Consider the following 19,294-nt stretch of genomic DNA (forward strand, 5'->3'; position numbering starts at 1 on the left):
TATTTTTACAAACTTTACTTATTCATATCGGCTCGTGGCTATTGAGTTACTACATTGGATCTGGCAGATGAAAGTGTCTGTGTTTTGTTTTACAAATTTGTTTATATCAAAGGCTTCCTCTTCAACAGGGAACAACGACCTTAGGGTGGAGCCATCCTGCCAGATCGTTCTAAACAGGTCTGTGTTTCTCACTTACAAATGGACGGGGCAGGGCTGTGGACTTAAGTGCAGAAAAAGTCACAATTCATTCTGAAATATCTAGGCTGGCATTCATTTGGGGAAAAATACAGAAAAAATAATCCACAGGGAAATATTTATGAACAAGAGGCATGCTCACACAGAGTAGGTGGGTATGACTGGATTTCCATGTCCTTCTGTCCTACCTCCTCCTCCTCCTCACTCCCTGCTCCTTCTGTTGTCTTTCTTCTTTGTGTCTAATCTAAGCTACTACTACCTAAACAGCTGGTAGTTTTATTGTCAGAGGTTAGCCCCACAAAATATCCCCCAGCTAGATCTGAGAAGTCCTCAGCCCGGGGCCTTATCTGCGCTCAAAACAGACCCTCACCTGCTGTGCTCCACCGCCTTGCCTCCCCGTTCCTCCCAGAGTGCCCAGCTCCCTGTGTGCATGGGCCACGTTACTGGAGTGGCCTCCATCCTCCATCACCGTGCTTTGTGAAGTATCCCCACCTCCTCTTCCCACCTGGTCTTCTAGACTTCCAGTGAGCAGCAGGTCTAAATGGTGGTGGGGGCGACTCAATCACTAGATGCAGTAAATGAAGTTCCCACATCGGATGAGTATTTTGGAGCACAATGTCAGCTTCTGGACTGACACTGTGTGACTGTTTATTATCTGAGAAAAAGGAGGAAAGCTCTGGGTTCAGTGGAATTTCCATCTAGACACAAGGAATGTAACCCATTGAATAAACTGTGAAGAAAGGGTGATTGATTTTTTTGAAAGTGGCATCTTAGTTGTAAGTGTAGACCTGATAGTTGTCCATTGTTGTAGCACAAACCATCCCCAAGACAATGGTTTACAATGGCGGTTTCAGACTTCGGACCCCCAGAACTGTAAGATAATGAACTGGGTTATTTGGACCCACTGAGTGGTGATTTGCGACGGCAGCGATGGGAAAATAATGCGTTAGTCTGTATTTGGGCAACACCCTTAACTTACCTAGCGACCCTTGGTCCAGATGCCAGCTGCTGTGGATTAGTCTTAGATCCTAGACCGTAGACCCTAGAAGATGTGATCAAATGATTTCTAGCAGCATTGTTCGTGGTAGCAAAATGCTAAGAAGAACCTGTATACTCATTGTTAGTAGAATCAGGAATATTCACACAACGAACATGTATTTTCAATTAATATTAGGCAAACATCTACAGCATTATTATGATAAAAAAGCAAGCCCTCCTTGAAAACATCAGTATGAATCTTTTGATATAATAATCAAAAGCTATATGGTGTACGGGGATACTTACAAGTGTTTTATAACACCGTGAAGAGAACGAGAAGGATTTACCCAGAATTCAATACTGGTGGCAATAGGAGAAAATCTGATTGGGGTGGGGCTGGGGGCAGAGCACTGGGCTCTCTGTGGCCCCGGTGATGTTCCCCTCCTTGAACTAGGTGCTGAACTTACACGTGAACATTTCATTATTCTTTAAACTATGCATTTCTATTATACAGGCCCTTTTATATATAAACTTACAATACAAAGTCAAGAACTTTTTAAAAAGTGAAAAATTAAAAAAACTCATGCCAAATATTTCCCAAAGAAAGCTGATGCAGCAATATTACTATTGGACAAATAGAAGCATTGTTAGCATATAAAATGTTCATTAAATAATAAAGTATAATAAACTAATAATTCACATAAAACATAAAATATTCCATAGCCTAATTTTTGACTTACTAATTCTTAAAATTATCCGGAGAGTGATAGATATTGGGAAAACTTGAGACTGATGGTCGGTTTTAGAACACCGAGCATCAGCTTTATTGTGGCCGTTCCGCTGCTCTGGGGGTGGTGGACTGCGTGTTCGGGAAGACAATGAAATGATAGAGAAATACTTTCCGTAGAATAGTGCAAGGTTAATGAACATAATTTTATAATTTTAAGTAGTTTACTCTGTAAAGACTTTTGGAAATGGGTAAATTAACAATTATAGCTGAATACAATTTATATTTTCCTATTATTTACCAAGTAAGAATTAATAATCAAAACAAAAGATCATGTCATAACATGCCCTAAATTAAAAAGCCAAAGAAGAATATTCTTTGGTTCTTTTGAAAACTTCATTGGTGAAGTATAAAGGGAAAAGGGTTTAAGGACGATGGCTTTAACATGTTCTGATGGTCTGAAGCGGACGGCAAGAGCTGTAATATTTCATACCAAAGACATGTCTTAGGGTTCAGTGTGGACTCCACTCGTCTCAGAAAACAGAAATGTGCGAGTGGAAACCAGATAAATCAAGCCACCGAATTTGGGAGATCTTTAGGGTTGAGATTATTTCATTTCAGTCCTAAAAGGAGGCCAGGCCAGGACAATAGCCAGCCGCACTCCAGTCCCCCCAGCGCCCTCTGCTTTGTTCTACGTGCTGTTCCACGGGGCTCCTGGCACCAGCATCTGTGACTCACACTGTCGTGGGGAACTTGAAGGAGCGGCCACTTGGTCTGGCTTTGCTGCTCACCATCCTCCGGTGAGCTCTGAGCACGGACTCACTCCTCATCACAGTGCCGACACGCTCCATACGTGCTCGAGCTGGGCGCCTAGCAGGCACTTAATAAACACCTGTTGAAAAAATGCACATTCATAAACAATAAGAAAAGGGAGTGGCTTTTGAGAGGCAGTTATGTATACGTTGCTATTTAACCAGTTATTTAAATATGGGTCAGTCATTGCTCACGCAGGGAGCGCTTCGTCGCAGGTTTACCCCTGGCCCTCGGGGTCCACTCACACAGGACACAGGACTCAGGTCAATGAGCTGTAGCGGGTGTGTTTGTTTTTTACAGCTATCTTTGTTTTTCCTTGTAGTTCCAGAATGTAGTCACTCGTTTGCCTTGTTTAGCCTCTTTGGGGGGGGGGATTTCAACATGCATAGCTGTGGGGGCTTACAAACTCTGTCCTTAGGTAGTAAGTGAAATGATCTTGCCCCTTCACACTTACACAGGCAGACAGGCCGAATGAGCGGGCGCGGCCTGGAGAGAAGGGCAGAACCGGGCTTCCCAGTGGGCCTGCGCCTGACAGGCACGTGGTGTTACTCTGTGGTTTTCCCTGCTTTCAGCTCTTTCTTTAGGAAAACAGCATTTTCATTATTTTCTAATTAATAAAGTGATACACGTTCAGTTCAGAAAACATAGAAAACAGAAAAACACAAATACAAATGTTCTCATTTTCCCACTATACACAAATAACTACTTTTAAGAATTTTACTATATCTTTTCTTGGCCTCTATTATCCTATTTTTTTTGCATCCATTGATATTTATAAAATACAGGGTGGGGCCAGAGTAGGTTTACAGTTGTGAGTACACAAAACACAGTTTGTTCCTGTATTATTTTTGTTAATTATTGTATTATTTTCCATACAAATAACTGTAAACCTATGTTTGCCCCACCCCGTATATATTTTGTACATAGGATTTTCTGCTTTTGTTTATTTAGCCATGTATCAGCAATGTTTTCATTTCATTAAATAATTAAAGCTTAGTACAGAATGTAGATTTTTGATAATTTAATTAATATTTAATTATAGTAAATGATAAAGACAGCAATTCAATTAAGTGGACTCCCTACTTTTGAACAGTTAGGTTGCCTTTCGGCTTTCATCATTGTAAATTATTACTGTATTTGGAATCCAATTTCCTTCACATAAGAGATTATTTTTAAAATCTTGGTAATGATTTGTAGATATTCATATTGGAGATATACGAAGGGTCCCCCTTCAACTTTTGTATATTGCCAAAGTCTGGATTTTAGGTGTGGAAGGCAGATTTCCAAACGCTTCCCTCCACGTCACCTGGCTGGTCTGGACTTGGTGCAGGCGGCGACCATGTGATCTCACGGGGCACAGCTACGTCTTCACTTTTGGTTTTTCTTTCTCTCTGGACAATTAGTTATGGAGAAGCTGGGCTGGGCACCACAACATAGGGAAACAATTACTAACGTTCCTCTGTGTTCATAATGTTTACTCTCAACCATTAAATGGTTATTTCCACCCATTTCAATGAACTTGAGGATAATTTTGTCTCCTGCTCAAAAGAAAAGGCCATTTGGAATTTTTATTAAAGTTATATTTAATGTGATATTTAATGAGAAGAAATATTGACACCTACAAAATACCAAGCCTTCCTACCTATTGCTGAGCCTATTTATAAATATAATACACATCACCTGAAAGCCCATCTACATATTAGCTACTAGCATGCCATTTCTGAAGGAATTTAAGTCATGAAAGTCCTTTAGTAAAACATTATTTCCTTTTATAGGCTCTGTAAATAAATAGTTAAAGATTCCCAATCACACTATCGATCACTCAGTGTGTCCTGCAAGCCAAACGCTGTGCTGAGCATCTTACGTGAATGATTTTGTCTAGTCTTCACGACAGCCATGGAAAGAGGACATCATTTTAGTCCCTGATATATAGATGGGGAAACTGAGGCTTGACGAGGTTACAGATCTTGCTCAGGACAATACCTCTAGTAAGTGGTAGAAGATTTTGAAAGCAAGCCATTTGAAAAATTTTTAAGTAATTTTTTAAATTGAATATTAGAATGCATATAGAAAAATGAGCAAAAATAATAAATGAATAATCAATGGATTTCTACAAAACAGCCATACTCATGTAATATCAATCCAGATAAAGACAGGAGAGCATTACCTGCACCCCCGATGCCTCTCCCAGGCCTCCTTCCGGCACTGATTCAATGCTCTAGAGTGACCACTAGTCGGCTTTACCACCGTAAACCAGATCGCTGCTTTTGCATGTCACGCGGCTGAAATCACAGGGCGTGCACTCTTCTGTGCCTGGCTTCTTTTGCTCGGTGTTATATTCCTGATTTGTTGTTGGGTTTAGCTCCAGTGTGTTCCTTTCGGTTGTTCAGAATTCCATTTAATGTCTAAACCATCGTTTTCCATTCTACAGGGGGTGGCGTTTGGGTCGTTTCCAGTTTGGGGCCATTGCAATGTTGTTATAAACATACTGTGATTTGTCTCCTGGTGTACAGACCTCTGTTAGCTCTGTACGTAGGCGTGGAATTGCTGGGAAAGTGCATGTTCAGCCTTAGCACTCATCCGAGGTTTCCAGAGCGGTCACGCCATGCTCCACGTTTCCCTGCAGTTTGTGAGAGTTCCCGTTGCTCTGGAACGTCTGCCCTGGCGTTTTAATCCAACAATTCTAATAGAATAGAGAACTTTTTTCCCTGTGTGTGATCATTATTCAGGGTGAGGCAAAAGTAGGTTTACAGTTGTGAGTACACAAAACAGTTCATTCTTGTATTGTTATTTATTAAATACTGTATTATTTTCCATTAGGACGGCTGTGAACCTACTTTTGCCCCACCCTGTATGCACTCTGCTAAGTACCTCTTAAACTTTAAAAAAATGCTCTACTCTCTGGTTATAGTTCCATTTTTACTTCTAATTTTTTGATTTATACATTTTTATTACACCAGTAGTTTTATTGGTTTGGCTTTTAGCAAAATATCTATGGAGAGTACTTATCAATTCCATTGATTTGCAGTTAAAAAAATCAACATTTGCTTGCATCAATGCAAATTAATTCTTAGTCTCCCTCTTCTTAAGTTTATTTTGTTTTTTCTCCCTAACTTCACTAGCAGAATGCTCTCAATTTATTTTCATTGTATAATAGTACATTGTCTCTGCCGATGGAGTGAGCAAGTTGAAGAGAAATCTGCTGGAGGGATTTTGATTATGAAAGATATTTTCAATCATAAAAAGAGGGAGGGCGAGATGAGTAAGGAATTAATTATCCCTTTCCTTCCAGGACATCTCCACGTCTGCATGTGTGGCTGAGAAGTGTGATTTTAATCTTGCAGCCAGGAGGGGAGTCAGCCACAGGGAGAACTGCAGAGCAGAAGATGAAAGATGCCTCGATCTCCTCTGATATCACAGAGTTGCTGTGATTCCAGCTTCCTTTTATTAAAGACCAAGGAAAAAAAGAAAGACATGTTTTCCCTGGTTTTTACACTGTTTTGAGTTCTGCTTTCTGTTACTGAGCAAAGAATCCTAACTGATTTTCTACCCATATCTCTGTTCATTTTTGTTGAGTTTGATGTGACAAAGACTGAGAGGGAGGGTGGAATGCCCTGCTGCTGCTATTGTTTGCCTCTTTTCTTCTTAGACCGGGTTTTGATTTTTACAGCCCTGTATTTTACCATTAAGCGTAAGGTGTATGCATTATACTTTCATGGCATAAGTTTATATTGTTCTCTCCTACCATATCTTTTACAAATATAACCTATGATTTTGTACACAGGTTTTTATTTTAAAGTATTATTTCCATATTATGTGATGGCTCCACTATCATTCTTTCAAGTATTGTTAAAATGTACACACAATTGTTTACCTCCTTACTAACACTGTTTGGATGCTAATACTCACGTCTGTTCTTACACCACCATTTCCCTTTTCCTGGGTACAGATATATTTGAGTAGAACATTTTCTTGAGTCACTTTTTGGTCATACTTTTCCAGGACAAATATATGGTTGATATCCTTTCAATCACTTTAAGACATAAAGCAAAACAAGGATGAACATAGAACATGTAGCTTAAAGTTTGCTCCCCTGATGCATTTGTAGACATGTTTTCCCATTTCTTCTGGCTTTTCGTGAGGCAGAGAAGAGGTCCTGGCTCAGCTGAATTGGTCTTGCATTGCAGGTTGCATTTGCCCGAACTTCTATGTAGCTTGCTTGCCTTCTCTTTCTTCCAGGGTATATCCAAGTGTTGGCATTTTCCCTACAGATGTTACCTCTTTAAATTCAGTTCATTTTTTTCTTTATTAAGCCTTCTTTTCCTGTTCTCTTTTTCAGGATCATTTATCAAATTTGGACCCTAGTCTGTTGTCCTCTTGTTTAATACCTCCTCTGCTGCTTCAAGTTCACTTCCTTTCTTCTGCAATTTGGCGGAGACTTTCAAAGTGGTTCGTCAGACATCAGACTTAATGTTCTACATTAATGAGTGTTAATGAGTTTTCTCTGTATTCTTGTAATTTATAATTAATTTTAAGTCGGTTTTATAAAATTTATAATTATAGCATATTTTCCTTGGTTCATGTTTTATTTTCTCCTGTTTGTCAGCCCTTCTTTGTCTTATTCCATTAAATATACCGACCACACTGAAAAGAAGTGTTAGCAGAAAAGCAGTTTTGAAATAACCCAAAGATTTAAAGGGGTTACATACAGAGCCAGACACCAAGATGTGGCTGTACCCTGGTGAAAAGAGAAAGAAGACAATGTCTTCATCTCTCCAGGCTTCTGGTTTGGAACGAAGTGACTTGAATTTTGTCGTAAGAAATCTGATAGTTTGCTTTATCGTTCTCAGTTCTTTGCTCCTTCTTGCTGTCTTCCCTTGGATGGCTGTACCCCCTCCATGTCCTCTCCAGGAGGGGCTGTGTGACCTGCTTCGGTCAAGGACAAATGGGTCAAAGTCCCAATGTGTATTCGGAGACCAGGCCTTGCAGTCCTCGCCCGTGTTGCATTTCCTCTCGTGCTGCTGCAGGGCCGTGAGAAGGACGTGCCATGCACATTCTTGGACAGCCCGCTGGTGATGAAAGAAAGACGTGGAGTGGAGCCACCTCTGCTAAATAACAGACAGGCAGTGACCACAAGAGCTTCGAGGCCAAGCCCAGCCCGAGCCAGGCAGGTTTCAGCAGACCTGCAGGTGCGTGAACAGTAGGAAGACGTCGCCCATATCAGCGTGGCTGGGTCAACAGCTATAGCCAACCGACACAATACCTTTCCTTCTATTTCCTCCAATAAATCATTTGTAAAAGTAATTCTTTTTGTGAGGCTTGGTTATTACTTTTAATAACTCTGACTTTAAAAATTATTCCTTATTGCCTTAAAATTCTTATTGAAAAGATGAACAGATTTTTCCTAAATTGGAGCTCTTTACATATAGGTGAGGCTTCCTCTCTCAGACCTCAAGGGAGTTGAGATGCATTCCCCTCTGCCTGGAGGGAGTGCGGAGGGCGTCTGCACCTAGAACTTCGCCCCGCATGTTTCTTCCTCCTGCTGAGCAGGCCACCGGGGTGGCAGGATTGTCTCGTGTCTCCTGCTCACGCCTTCAGGGAAGGCACTGCTTAGGCTTTCGTTTTGCGCTTGGACTCTGCAAAGCAGACGCCCTAATTCTACTGGCCACGCGATGGTTCTGTCCCCTGCTCTGCTGAAGCAGGCCCCTGCTGCCCACCATCGTCTCGCTCCGCCTCTGCTCACAAGTGCCCCTCTGCTTCCCTCTTGGATGACCAGCTAGACCCTCTTTCTCAGCTTCCTTTGCCGGTGGCCATGTGTTTGATCTCTTGGGAACAGAGTGTGGATGCAAGTGATATTGTCATTCTAGGTCTGGCTTCTAAAAACTTTCCATTAACAATTTCTCACTTTCTTCCCCTTTCCACCAGTTGCGTGCAGAGGATCCCACTAGCATTAATGAGTGTGGAACCCCAGAAGGATGGAGCCCCAGTCTCCTTCTGGCCACCGGCAAGGCTGCCCACTGCCCTAGAGCACCAAATGTGACTGCATGCAAGGGAGGATAAACTGTCACGCAGAGTCACAGAGATCTGGGAGGACACTGGTGCCAGCAGTAAGTGTCCCTTGGCGTCACTAGTTCAGAAATCAGTGGTACTGGGTTACTTAGTAGGCACGTCCAAGGATCTGCCGGAACGCTCTGAGGCCGCACAGAGCTTTCGGTAAGACGGATGCCTGCTGGACACACTGAAGACTTCACGACGTCCCTGGGATCGCTTTCCTTACACCATCCCTGCTCCCTGCATGTTTTTGAGTTGCTACCTTCTCATTTTTGTTGCTGGTTGTAAGACAATTGAAGAATAAGAAACACATGTTTTCTCTGTAACTGTTTTCAATTAGACTTTTGCTAAAACAGAGATGATTGCAATCACTCTTTCATTATCTTTAAGGATCTTCTCCAGCTTCCTCAGCTTCTCTGATGGATCCCGGCAGCAAAGGCACTAGGTAGAGGATGCTTCACCAGCTGGGGGCTGGCGGGCTGGCTGATCATGAGCTGCCTGGGCTCCGTCTGGAGGGAGTCGTTTGAAAAACACAGACTCTAAATCCTTCCTTTTCAAAGAAAAGCCCCCAGCCTGTTCGCTGTTGCCTTATCTTCTTCCTATTCCATCTCTGAAATCGCCCCCCTTGGGGTCAGCAGTGTGCCCTGCTGAGGACTCCCAGATGTCCTTCCGGAGCCCCGGTGCCCCCCACAGCTTCATGTAAACATTTGGTGTTCTTTTTTCTGTTTATTCCTACCCCCCCCCAGGTTTCGGACGGGCAAGAAAGGAATCTAATGCTTTTATCAGTTTCTTAAAGTTGCCTTTAACACTCCCTCCTCCTCCCCCAAAGTTAAAAACGCTGCTAAAAATTAGGATCAGAACTTTGGCTCCAGTCATAAAGATGATGTTAATCTCCTGTAGGCTGATGGGTGTTACCTGGAGAAATAAAGTCTCCCCGTGGGGATTTGCAAAGCTTTAGGAGAGCTCTTGCCCCCGCCGACCAGGGTCTAGAGGACTAGGACGCAGACAGAACGCTGACAGTTCGGTGCAGACAAGATGCAGGCGCAACTAGCGGGAGAAAAGGAGTGCAAACGGCACACACTCGAAAATCAGTTCATAAAAATATTAATCCAGGGGAGTCTTAAAAATGAATACATTACGGCGACGAGAAATGAATTGTCAGTGAAAGTGCTCTGCCCATTGACCGTGTCTGGTGAGCCCATCTCTCACACCCCTGCCCCCCCACCCCTCCCAACATCTTCGATAAAATGATCATCCTTAAATGATAATTGTGGAAAACGAAGTGTTTTCCCCAATGCAACACACAGCCAGTAAATGAAAAACCAGGAATTAAAGCCTCCATGCCAATTAAGGGAAGTGTGGAAATAACAGGGAAAGTCTGTGGCTAAAGAGCCGGAGACTGCGTCCCCTTCGGGGGGTGGGGCCGTGCGGGCTGCGTGCCTATTTTTGTGTGTCTCTGGCTCACCCCAGCACCACCCGTTCTGCCCTCCGGACCTCGACGTCCCGGACGGCTCTGCCACGCTGGCACCTCCCTTTCCCCAGCCACCTGGGCTGGCACCTTTCGGCTTGGTTCCTTCCTTTTCTCTCTGAGCCAGGAATGTTCTTCACTTTCACACCTGCTTTTCCCTTGGAAAGTTCTTTCTGGTGCTATTCAAATGTTACTTTCTCTATGACACACCTTTCCTGACCACCCTACCTAAAATTCCACACCAGAAATCTCTCATCCTGGTTTATTTTTCTCCTGAGTCCTTATCACCACCTTCTAACATCCTATACCTTTTATTTATCTTGTTTATACATTAGAACAAAAGCTTCTTGAAGGCAGGAAGTTTGGTCTTTTTTTTTTTTTTCACTGCTATATCCTGACTGCTCGGCACAAGATAAGGTGTTCAGTTAATATTTGTGGAATAGAGAAGTTAATCTTATCGAGGTAAATTTAATCTGTGCTTGGTAGAACTATAGAGAAAGGGTTGAACTGGTTGTTAGAAATGATGGGTTTCTCATGGACTTGGACAATGGTGTGGTGATTGTGGGGGGAGGGGCATGGGTGGAAGTGGAAGAGGATATGGGGAGATAAATGATCACGGAAAGAATACAATAAAATAAAAATAAAAACCTTCAAAAAAGTATGGGTTTTAATTCCTTGTTTTTCATTTACTGGCTGTGTTGCATTGAGGAAAACACTTCATTTTCCACAATTATCATTTAAGGATGATCATTTTATCCAAGATGTTGGGGTGGGGGTGCAGAGGTGTCTGTGAAAAAGGCCCATTACCGGCAATTCTTAACCTGCAATTGTTGGAATCACATCAGATTATAGCATGGGTTTGCATGTTTCCTGCGTGTTGTCTACTCAGGAAACTTACATATAGCTCCCCAAAATATCGATGGTTGGCGAAGGATTTCTAGTTTGGGGACAAGTTTTTCCATATTGGAGATATCTTCAAGATCGGCTGGCAGGTCCCACCTTTCCTTCGAGGGGGAGCTGGGGCCACAGGTGATGCTGCAGCAGCATCCTCCCCTGCGTGTCTCGCCTCCCACTGGGCAGGATCTTCAGACATTACTGATGCCTCAGCCGGGTTTGGGAGTGCGGGGAGGGGTGGGAGGAGCCGGTGGCGTCTAGTGGGTGGAGGCTGGAGATGCTGCTGAACATTCTGCAATACATAGGACGGCCCCATGAGAATGAATTGTTTCATCCAGAGTCCCGAGCAGGGGTGTCCGACCTTTTGGCATCTCTGGGCCACACTGGAAGAAGAGTCGTTTTGGGCCGCACCTTAAATACACAAACACTATTGAAAACTGATGAGCAAAAACAATGTTTTAAGTAAATTTACAATTTTGTGTTGGGCCGCATTTAGAGCCATCCTGGGCTGCATGTGGTCCTCGGGCTGCGGGTTGGACACCCCTGCACCCAAAAGGCTTCTGGAGCTGGAGAAGTCCCACTCTCAGAATCATCTCCCTGGTCTGTTCATGAGTCACGGGGTGGGTTTCTTTGACGTCAAGGTCTGGCAGTGGAGGTTTGGGAGCCTTTGGGAAGTGGGGGTGGTTAAGGAGCAACTAGGTACCAGTAGGTAAGAGACGAAAAAGAACCTCTGGGCTTGCTGTATATTTATTGAAATGCAAGCTAATAGAATAAAAAGACTCAGTAACTGCTATTTTGGCCGAGTGTGTTTTAAGATCTACAGAAAGAATTACGAAATTATACAGGAGAAGAAACCAGGGCTCTGACTTCTCAATTCCTCTTCCAAGGCGCCAGGGCAGACGGCAATCGCCACTCTTTCAAACGGGATTGTGGGGTTAATATCTCCGTTGACTTCAGTTGAATGTTTTTTGCAAGTGTGTTTCTAGAATGCTACAAACACATTTCTGAACAGAGAGGAGAGTGATGATTATTCCAATGGTCAGTCATAAGACTGTTCCTTTATTAGGGTGACCATTCTCTTTAAATGTCCTCATAGCAAACTGGATTAAATTTTGGACCAGGGGAAATGTGGGAAAAACTACAAATATAGATAGAAGATCAGGCAATCTGAATTCTAGAAGTCAATATTTATACATTAATCTGAAAACAATTGTAGCAACAATGTACTTAAACGGATCAAACCTGGTCCCATAGTAATTCTGGGTAAGAAGGGGCCTTTGCTTTATAGAAACCCAAACCACAAGAATTCCCAGTTCCAAATTCTTTGTTCTTCTTTTGTGGCTAATACTGATTGAAGAAGTCCAAGGAATGCAGAAAATGCTGTTTTCCGAATAGGCTTTTTTCTTTTTTATTTTAAAGGAATATTTATTTTTTTATGTAGTTACATAATAAAGAGTTTTAAAAGTGGATTATTAACAGCAAATGTAACTTTTGGCCTCAGCCTTTCAAGCGGAAGATGCGGATGAATGGCATCCAAACAAAGTATTACAAGTTCAAGGCTATGTTCTGTGCATATCCTTTGAAAGATCGTTGTTCACATTTCTTTCTCTGTGACTCCTAAATGCGAAGCTTTTCACACCACAACACACACAGGCTTGACTTTGCCTTCCTTTGTGCTTAACTAGAGTTTGGGTGTGCTTGACTCTTTAACATAGTACCATTAGGAGATACTGTTCTTTCTTCTCCCCAGGTTTCAAATGCAATTAATGAATGTTTAACCCATCGCAGCACTGGAGAGATCTCAGGTTCATTTAGGAAAGACGGAATCTCAAAACTGGATTAATATCTGGTGAATGTGCCTTATCACTGCGTGTCTGCGTTTTTGCTGCTCGCTTCCTCGAGATAAGATTCCTGGGCCGAGCAAGTATTCGGAAGTGAGCCCACAGGGCTGCCTGGCAAGTTTATTTTGGGAAGGAAATAATCAATTTAGAGCTATTACTGCAAGAGGCCTTATCGAGCTCATTTCCTCATCTAATGCTTCACAAGCTAGTATTACATGTTTAGTAGCAACTTCAAAGGAACAGAACTGTGCTTTGCAGGTTTTATTAATGTGCAGTTTCTCTGAGGGCACCAAGTGTTTGCCATTAACATGACTGCCACGCACAGCCTTGCAAACGGCGGTCGTAAAAGCTCTGCCAAGGACCTGTGCAGCTGTGACCCTGTAGATGTGACCGTGTCGCTGCTGAATCACAGGGGCTGGGGCTGGACTTCTCTGTGCCACCCCTTGTCCTTTACGGTTCAAGGTTTTGCAAACAGTGACTGAGCCTAAGAGCACCGTGGTCACGGCAAAGGTCTACACCCAGGTGATGGTGGGGAGATCGTTGGGGTTTTGTGTGCGACCCATGGGAACGCAGGCCCTTACCCACACAGGGAAGCGCTTAAGGTTCCAAAGAAAAAGAGCAGGAAAGAAGCTTTTAGGCCTGGCATGTGAGATACTCAAAGGAAGGGAAGAAGCGCGTTTGCTTTAAGACCAGAGCCTTAATCCTCGCAAAAGTTCTTAATTAGAAATACGAGTGATTGTGTGTGTGCGTGTGTGTGGGTGTGTGTATCTGCCAAGTATCTTAGGGCCCATTCACGACACTGCACCATCATTGCCTTTGGCCCTCAATGTGGGGTATTTTCCTTTGTTACAGATTGACTGGGCTCACAGACAGACTGCTCTCTTCGTGGACCAACAGCGAACCCCCGTTGGGCAGAAGGAGGTCATTTGAATCATCATCTTTCTTGTCTCACATCAGTGCCCACTTGAATGGGATGCCTGTTCCATTTGAAACTGTCACCTCTCCGTCCCCTTACGACCCGCCCCAGCAGGGCTTCTGCTGCACAGGCTGATCCAGCCAGCTCCCCCGACAGCCGTGGAGCAGGGGCCCAACCGCTCCTCAGGGCCAGAGCGAGCAAACCAAAACAGGCTCTGGAATTTGGCTGGCGCTTTAGGAAAAAGAGGATAAAAATACGGAAATTAGAGGAAAATCATTAGCAGTTGTTTGGTTGTTTTTCTGTGTCAATGGGCTTTTGTTTAATAGTTGAGATATTTGAGCAGCACTGTAAGGGTTTTGTTTAGCTTCCTTCACATTAAAAATAGCGAGCGGAGCCGCCAGCCTCTCAGAGTCAGGCTGTGAGTTAGGAAGAGAAGAGAGAAGGGATGGTACGGACCCCTAAGTTAAATAAACCGTCTCATCCAATTTAGAGTTCTTAAAGGGGAGGGATACATCGAAAAGCAGACTTTTGGGGGGTCTTATGTGTAGTTAGCTATCACAGTACCTCTGTGATCGATATTTGTTTAGAACTCAAAACCTTATTAAAAGGGAGGTATTTTCAGAGAGGAATCATCTTCTCAACTAAAACAAAAATTGCAGAACGCTAAATAAAATCTAGGACAAGAAATTAAAGACAGGAGAGCATTTTTTACACATTATTATCTTATAGATTCACAAAACCCTTTGGAGGAGGTGTTTTGGGTTAGTTGTTCTGAAACTCAGATGCTGCAGAACTCAGATGCCACGGGACACAGTGCTTCAGGCCCCGGGTCAAAAAGTTGTGCTGGGGTCAACAAGGAAAGGGCACCTTGTGAAGAGGAAATATCAAAAATGTACTTTTCTTGTTCGAGTTTTCTTTTGGTGCTAACTTTTTTCACTTCCCAGCATGCACATCGAGAGCGGTATTTGATTCAGCACAGACACACACTGAGTGAAGTCTCACGGTTACTAGGTTTAACAGTCCCACATTCTGGGGTGCTCCACGCAGTGGCTCTCCATGCTGGGGCGCCCTTTCATCCCCACTGCGCTTGGGAAGTGGGTGAAGACGCCCATCTCCAAAGCTCTCTCTCGGGCTTGACCATACTTTACTATCATGGGGCTGGGAATGAAACCGTAGCCTTAAATCACAAACCCCCAGACCCTCTAGGGACACGGGGGGACCACTTTGAAAAGAACCACAGCCCCAGGGGCCGGGTTTGATCCTGAACATTGATTGCCCAGTGGTTTCCAAGGTTCGACTTCCCTCAAACCCTAGCGTCACGACCACTGACGAGCTCTCCTTTCTTATATTCATAAAAAATGTGGATGTCGCTTAAGATGAAGTTATTTTCCACAGACTTTTCCTCTGATTTCCTTTTTCCCCTCCTCTCCCCTTCCTCTATTTTTATCCCTGTTTCTTTCTCAGGGAGCTAGTGATGCCCATGATTCTTATCCTGTCTTGCACAGAATGACAGATTTAACCCCATCTAGTGCTTCTGGGGTGCTGGGTACAGGAAAGAAGATACACAATTTCCACCCCAAATGGAAAGAACTGACATATTTTTTTCAGAAGTGGGTTATTTTCTAGATTCATAAAGTCCACTGTAAGATATTAGGTTAATATATAAATTGCCTTTTTTGTAGGTAAAAAAGGGCCAAATATTTCCCATTTCACCAGGTTCATTAATTATAATGTCACAGCTGCATTTATTGGAGATGCTATACTGATTTCCATTGTTCTTTTTCTCACTTCAAGAAAACCAAAAAACATAAACATCTATTTTGAAACAAATGTACTTAATGTCTTTCCCATCCCGGCTTCCTGAGAAAACCACACTAAATATAATTAACATCGTTTTAGATGTTTAATTCCCTGATGTGCCATTTCACAATTGCATATGGTTTTTCCAAAGCTTCAATTGCTTTCAGTTGTTACCCTAAACGGATGGAAATTCGCAACATCGCGGGCTGGCTTTAACTGAAACTTAGTACCAAAAGCTCAAGGAAAAGTGTATTCACAGTTTACAACGAGACAAGCGGGGTGCTTCAGCATCACAGACCGGCCTGTCTGAAGCTGCCACTTTTCAGCAACGTAAGGAGCAAAATCCAGTCTTCTCACCTGCGGTTTTGACACAGTAAGAAGTTCCTTCTTGTCTCTGGATCAAGACTGTGTTTTTACCAAGAATCCTGTTACACCTTCCCTTATTCAGTGGCAAATTGCTTCCAGCAATGTTCTTGTTCCTGTTAACACCTGCACCAAGCTGTTGAGGAAGCAGTTTTCAAAGCAATCCTTGAAAAGGAGATTCTTGCCTCTACCTTAATGGAGGGACGATTTCATTGCCATGTGAAAGACACTGCTTAAAAAGCCAAACTTACTCATAGTCTCATGTACACATTCAATTTTGGTTGTATTAGTAACGTTATTTGACTATAGTGAACATTTTTCCTGTGCGTAGCACAATGGAAGTTGAACCCATGGTCGATACAACTCATTTCCCTGTCATTATTCAAAATATATTCATGAGTTCAGCCCTGGTGTCCCGATGCACCAAGGTCATGAGTTCCACCCCTGGTCCGGGCACATACAAGGAGCAACCACTGAATGCACCAATAAATGGAACAACAAATTGATGTTTCCCTCTCTCTCTTTCTCTCTCTCTCAAAGCAATGAAATATATATATTCATGAGTTCATGTGTTTCCTATACTTCAAGGAAAAGAAAATTTAATTTATACTATTTTGGTACTGGTACTCAGTGTTCGTAGTTGTTAGATTGTTATTAATCTCATTTCTGAGAATGATCGAAAGTAGTTGGTAAGTGTATACCGGACCCATCCATCCATCCCGACCATCTGCCACGCATCCTTCATTCTGGATATTCTCCATGGAAAGATATTTCAGACTTTGAGGATTTAGAGGGAACACATCACATTTTCTGCAGAGCTGAAGAAAGGGCAGGAAGATGGACATTAGACTGAGAAATGGAGTTTGGAAGGTGATTCTACACTGGTTCCGTTGAAGGACATGGCCATTAAAACTCAGGAAAAAGAAAACAGAATAAAACGCGTCATCTGTCGAGAGAAAGCCCATTACAAACACAACTGACTGAAACACCACTTTTCATGACCAGATGGGAAACGCGTCACAAAGGTACTCGACATTCGTCCCTCCAGAAGTAGCCGGTGCACAGCACAGGGAAGCCCTTTGGCATCCTGCTCTGCTTCTCTAATAGCAAGTAAATCTTCATAACAGCTGAGGGATACGAAGGGGCTCTTACAAAGAGACTAAGGACTCCAATCAAGGCTTAGAGAATGAAAATATAAATACATTAAAAAAAGGAAGCTTCTCAGAAAAAAAGAGAGAAGAAGAATAGAAAGAAGTGAAGAGACTAAGCGAAAACCAAACAAACAAACACAAAATACCCCCCAGAGCCCCTCGTAGTCAGGTAGCAGAGGGTGGAGGGGGAATAAGTGGTGATGGATGGAGACTAGACTTGGGGGGGGGGTGAACACACAGTACAGTACAGATGATGTATTGTAGAACTGTGCGCCTGAAACCGATGTAATTTTATTAACCACTGTCACCCCAATGAATTCAATAAATAAAGAAAAATTTTAAAAAGAAATATTAATTAATAAATAAGAAACTCACCAAAGGAATCCAAAGAATTTCTATGGCTGCTGCTGGTCACTTCTATTTGTCTGCTTCCCATAACCTTCATGTCTCTCCCTCCAACACCTCCGTGTCTCTGCCTCCCTCACCCCGTGTCTCTGCTGCCCAGCTCCCCATGTCTCTGCTGCCCAGCACCCTATGTCTCTGCTGCCCAGCACCCCATGTCTCTGCCTCCCTCACCCTGTGTCTCTGCTGCCCAGCTCCCCATGTCTCTGCTGCCCAGCACCCCGTGTCTCTGCCTCCCTCACCCCATGTCTCTGCTGCCCAGCACCCCGTCTCTGCCTCCCTCACCCCATGTCTCTGCTGCCCAGCTCCCCATGTCTCTGCTGCCCAGCACCCCATGTCTCTGCTGCCCAGCACCCTGTGTCTCTAACAAGTAGCCATTCAGTGTAATGGTAGAAGTTTTCTTTCTTTTTGTAAAAATCCTCATCTGAGGACATTTTTCATTGCTTTTAGAGAGACAGGAAGGGAAAGGAGAGAGAGGGAGAGGCAGCGAGACACACACACACACACACACACACACACACACTGATGTGAGGCGGAAACACTGATTGGTTGCCTCCCGTATGCACCATGGACCCAGACCAGGGATCGAACCTGCTGCCATACCCTCCCGGGGAATGGTAGAGGTCTGATTCTGTGGTTCATTATCAGGAAATTGGGATGTTCTTTTGCTCTAGGAATAAAATGTCCTAGAGCTGAAGTCTGAAATGTTTCTCAGTGCACACATCGACAAAATTTTTGTAAGGCTGCTGCCTTTTTACAGTATAATAATTAAATCTTAGGATAGTCTTTAAGAAAAAGACCAGTTATTCACTTGGGATAAAATAAGCCATTTGTATCCACTGAAAAGAAGGGGAAGATAAAGAGAGGTGGAATTTTTCACCCGAGGGTCCCCCTGAGTGCGGGCCTCTGCTCCCAGGGCACGAGGATTGGCCCGTGGCCTCTGCGTTGCCATCACTTGTAAGTGTGGGCCATGCTTTTCTCTGCCGAGGGGACTGTAAGAAATTGGTTGGTAGGGTTACTAAGACCTGATTAGTCAATTTTGCCTTTGTTTGAAGGAGGCCGTTACATCTGATGCGGGAAGCTGTCCGTGCATCGGAAGGTACCACCGAGTGGCGGGTGAGAGGGGATGCTGGCTGGCATGGTCAGCGTTATGTGCACCTGACAAGACACAGCACAAGCTGAGCAAATGGCCCATAAAGCTGATTTAGCAGGACAGTAAAATCCTTCCTTTCAAGTGATCTGACTTTTCACCAAACCTTTATATGGAGACAGGGTCTGCGAAGGAAGGTGGACTGTGTGTTTTTACTAGATTTCACAGAGATCGGTCTTGTGTAATCATTCTTTATTACAGCACTAACTCTCTTCAAGGCTGGCAGTCTCTGTTCCCTTTACATCAATATTTTCCCGTACTAAAATCAGTTCTTCACTCTTTCCCAACACCTGCGATTGTTTCCCACAGGCAGTCCATCTCTTTTAAAAGTCATGCAGGATTGGGTTTCTGCTGCGGTGGAGGTTGGCGTGAGGTGACGATTCAGACATAATCACAAAGAAAGAGCAGCCGGAGGAAGGCCCAGCAACGTCCTCCGCTCAGCAACGGCGTGGCTGCTGCCTTTTAACTCCTCTAGTTCTAGGTGATTTCGCCCCATTAATCCAAAGGGGTTTATTTGGTTTTGAAATAAGCCCCCAGACACTTGG

The sequence above is a fragment of the Desmodus rotundus genome, chromosome 9 (genome assembly GCF_022682495.2).
Source record: "Desmodus rotundus isolate HL8 chromosome 9, HLdesRot8A.1, whole genome shotgun sequence".
Lineage (NCBI taxonomy): Eukaryota > Metazoa > Chordata > Mammalia > Chiroptera > Phyllostomidae > Desmodus > Desmodus rotundus.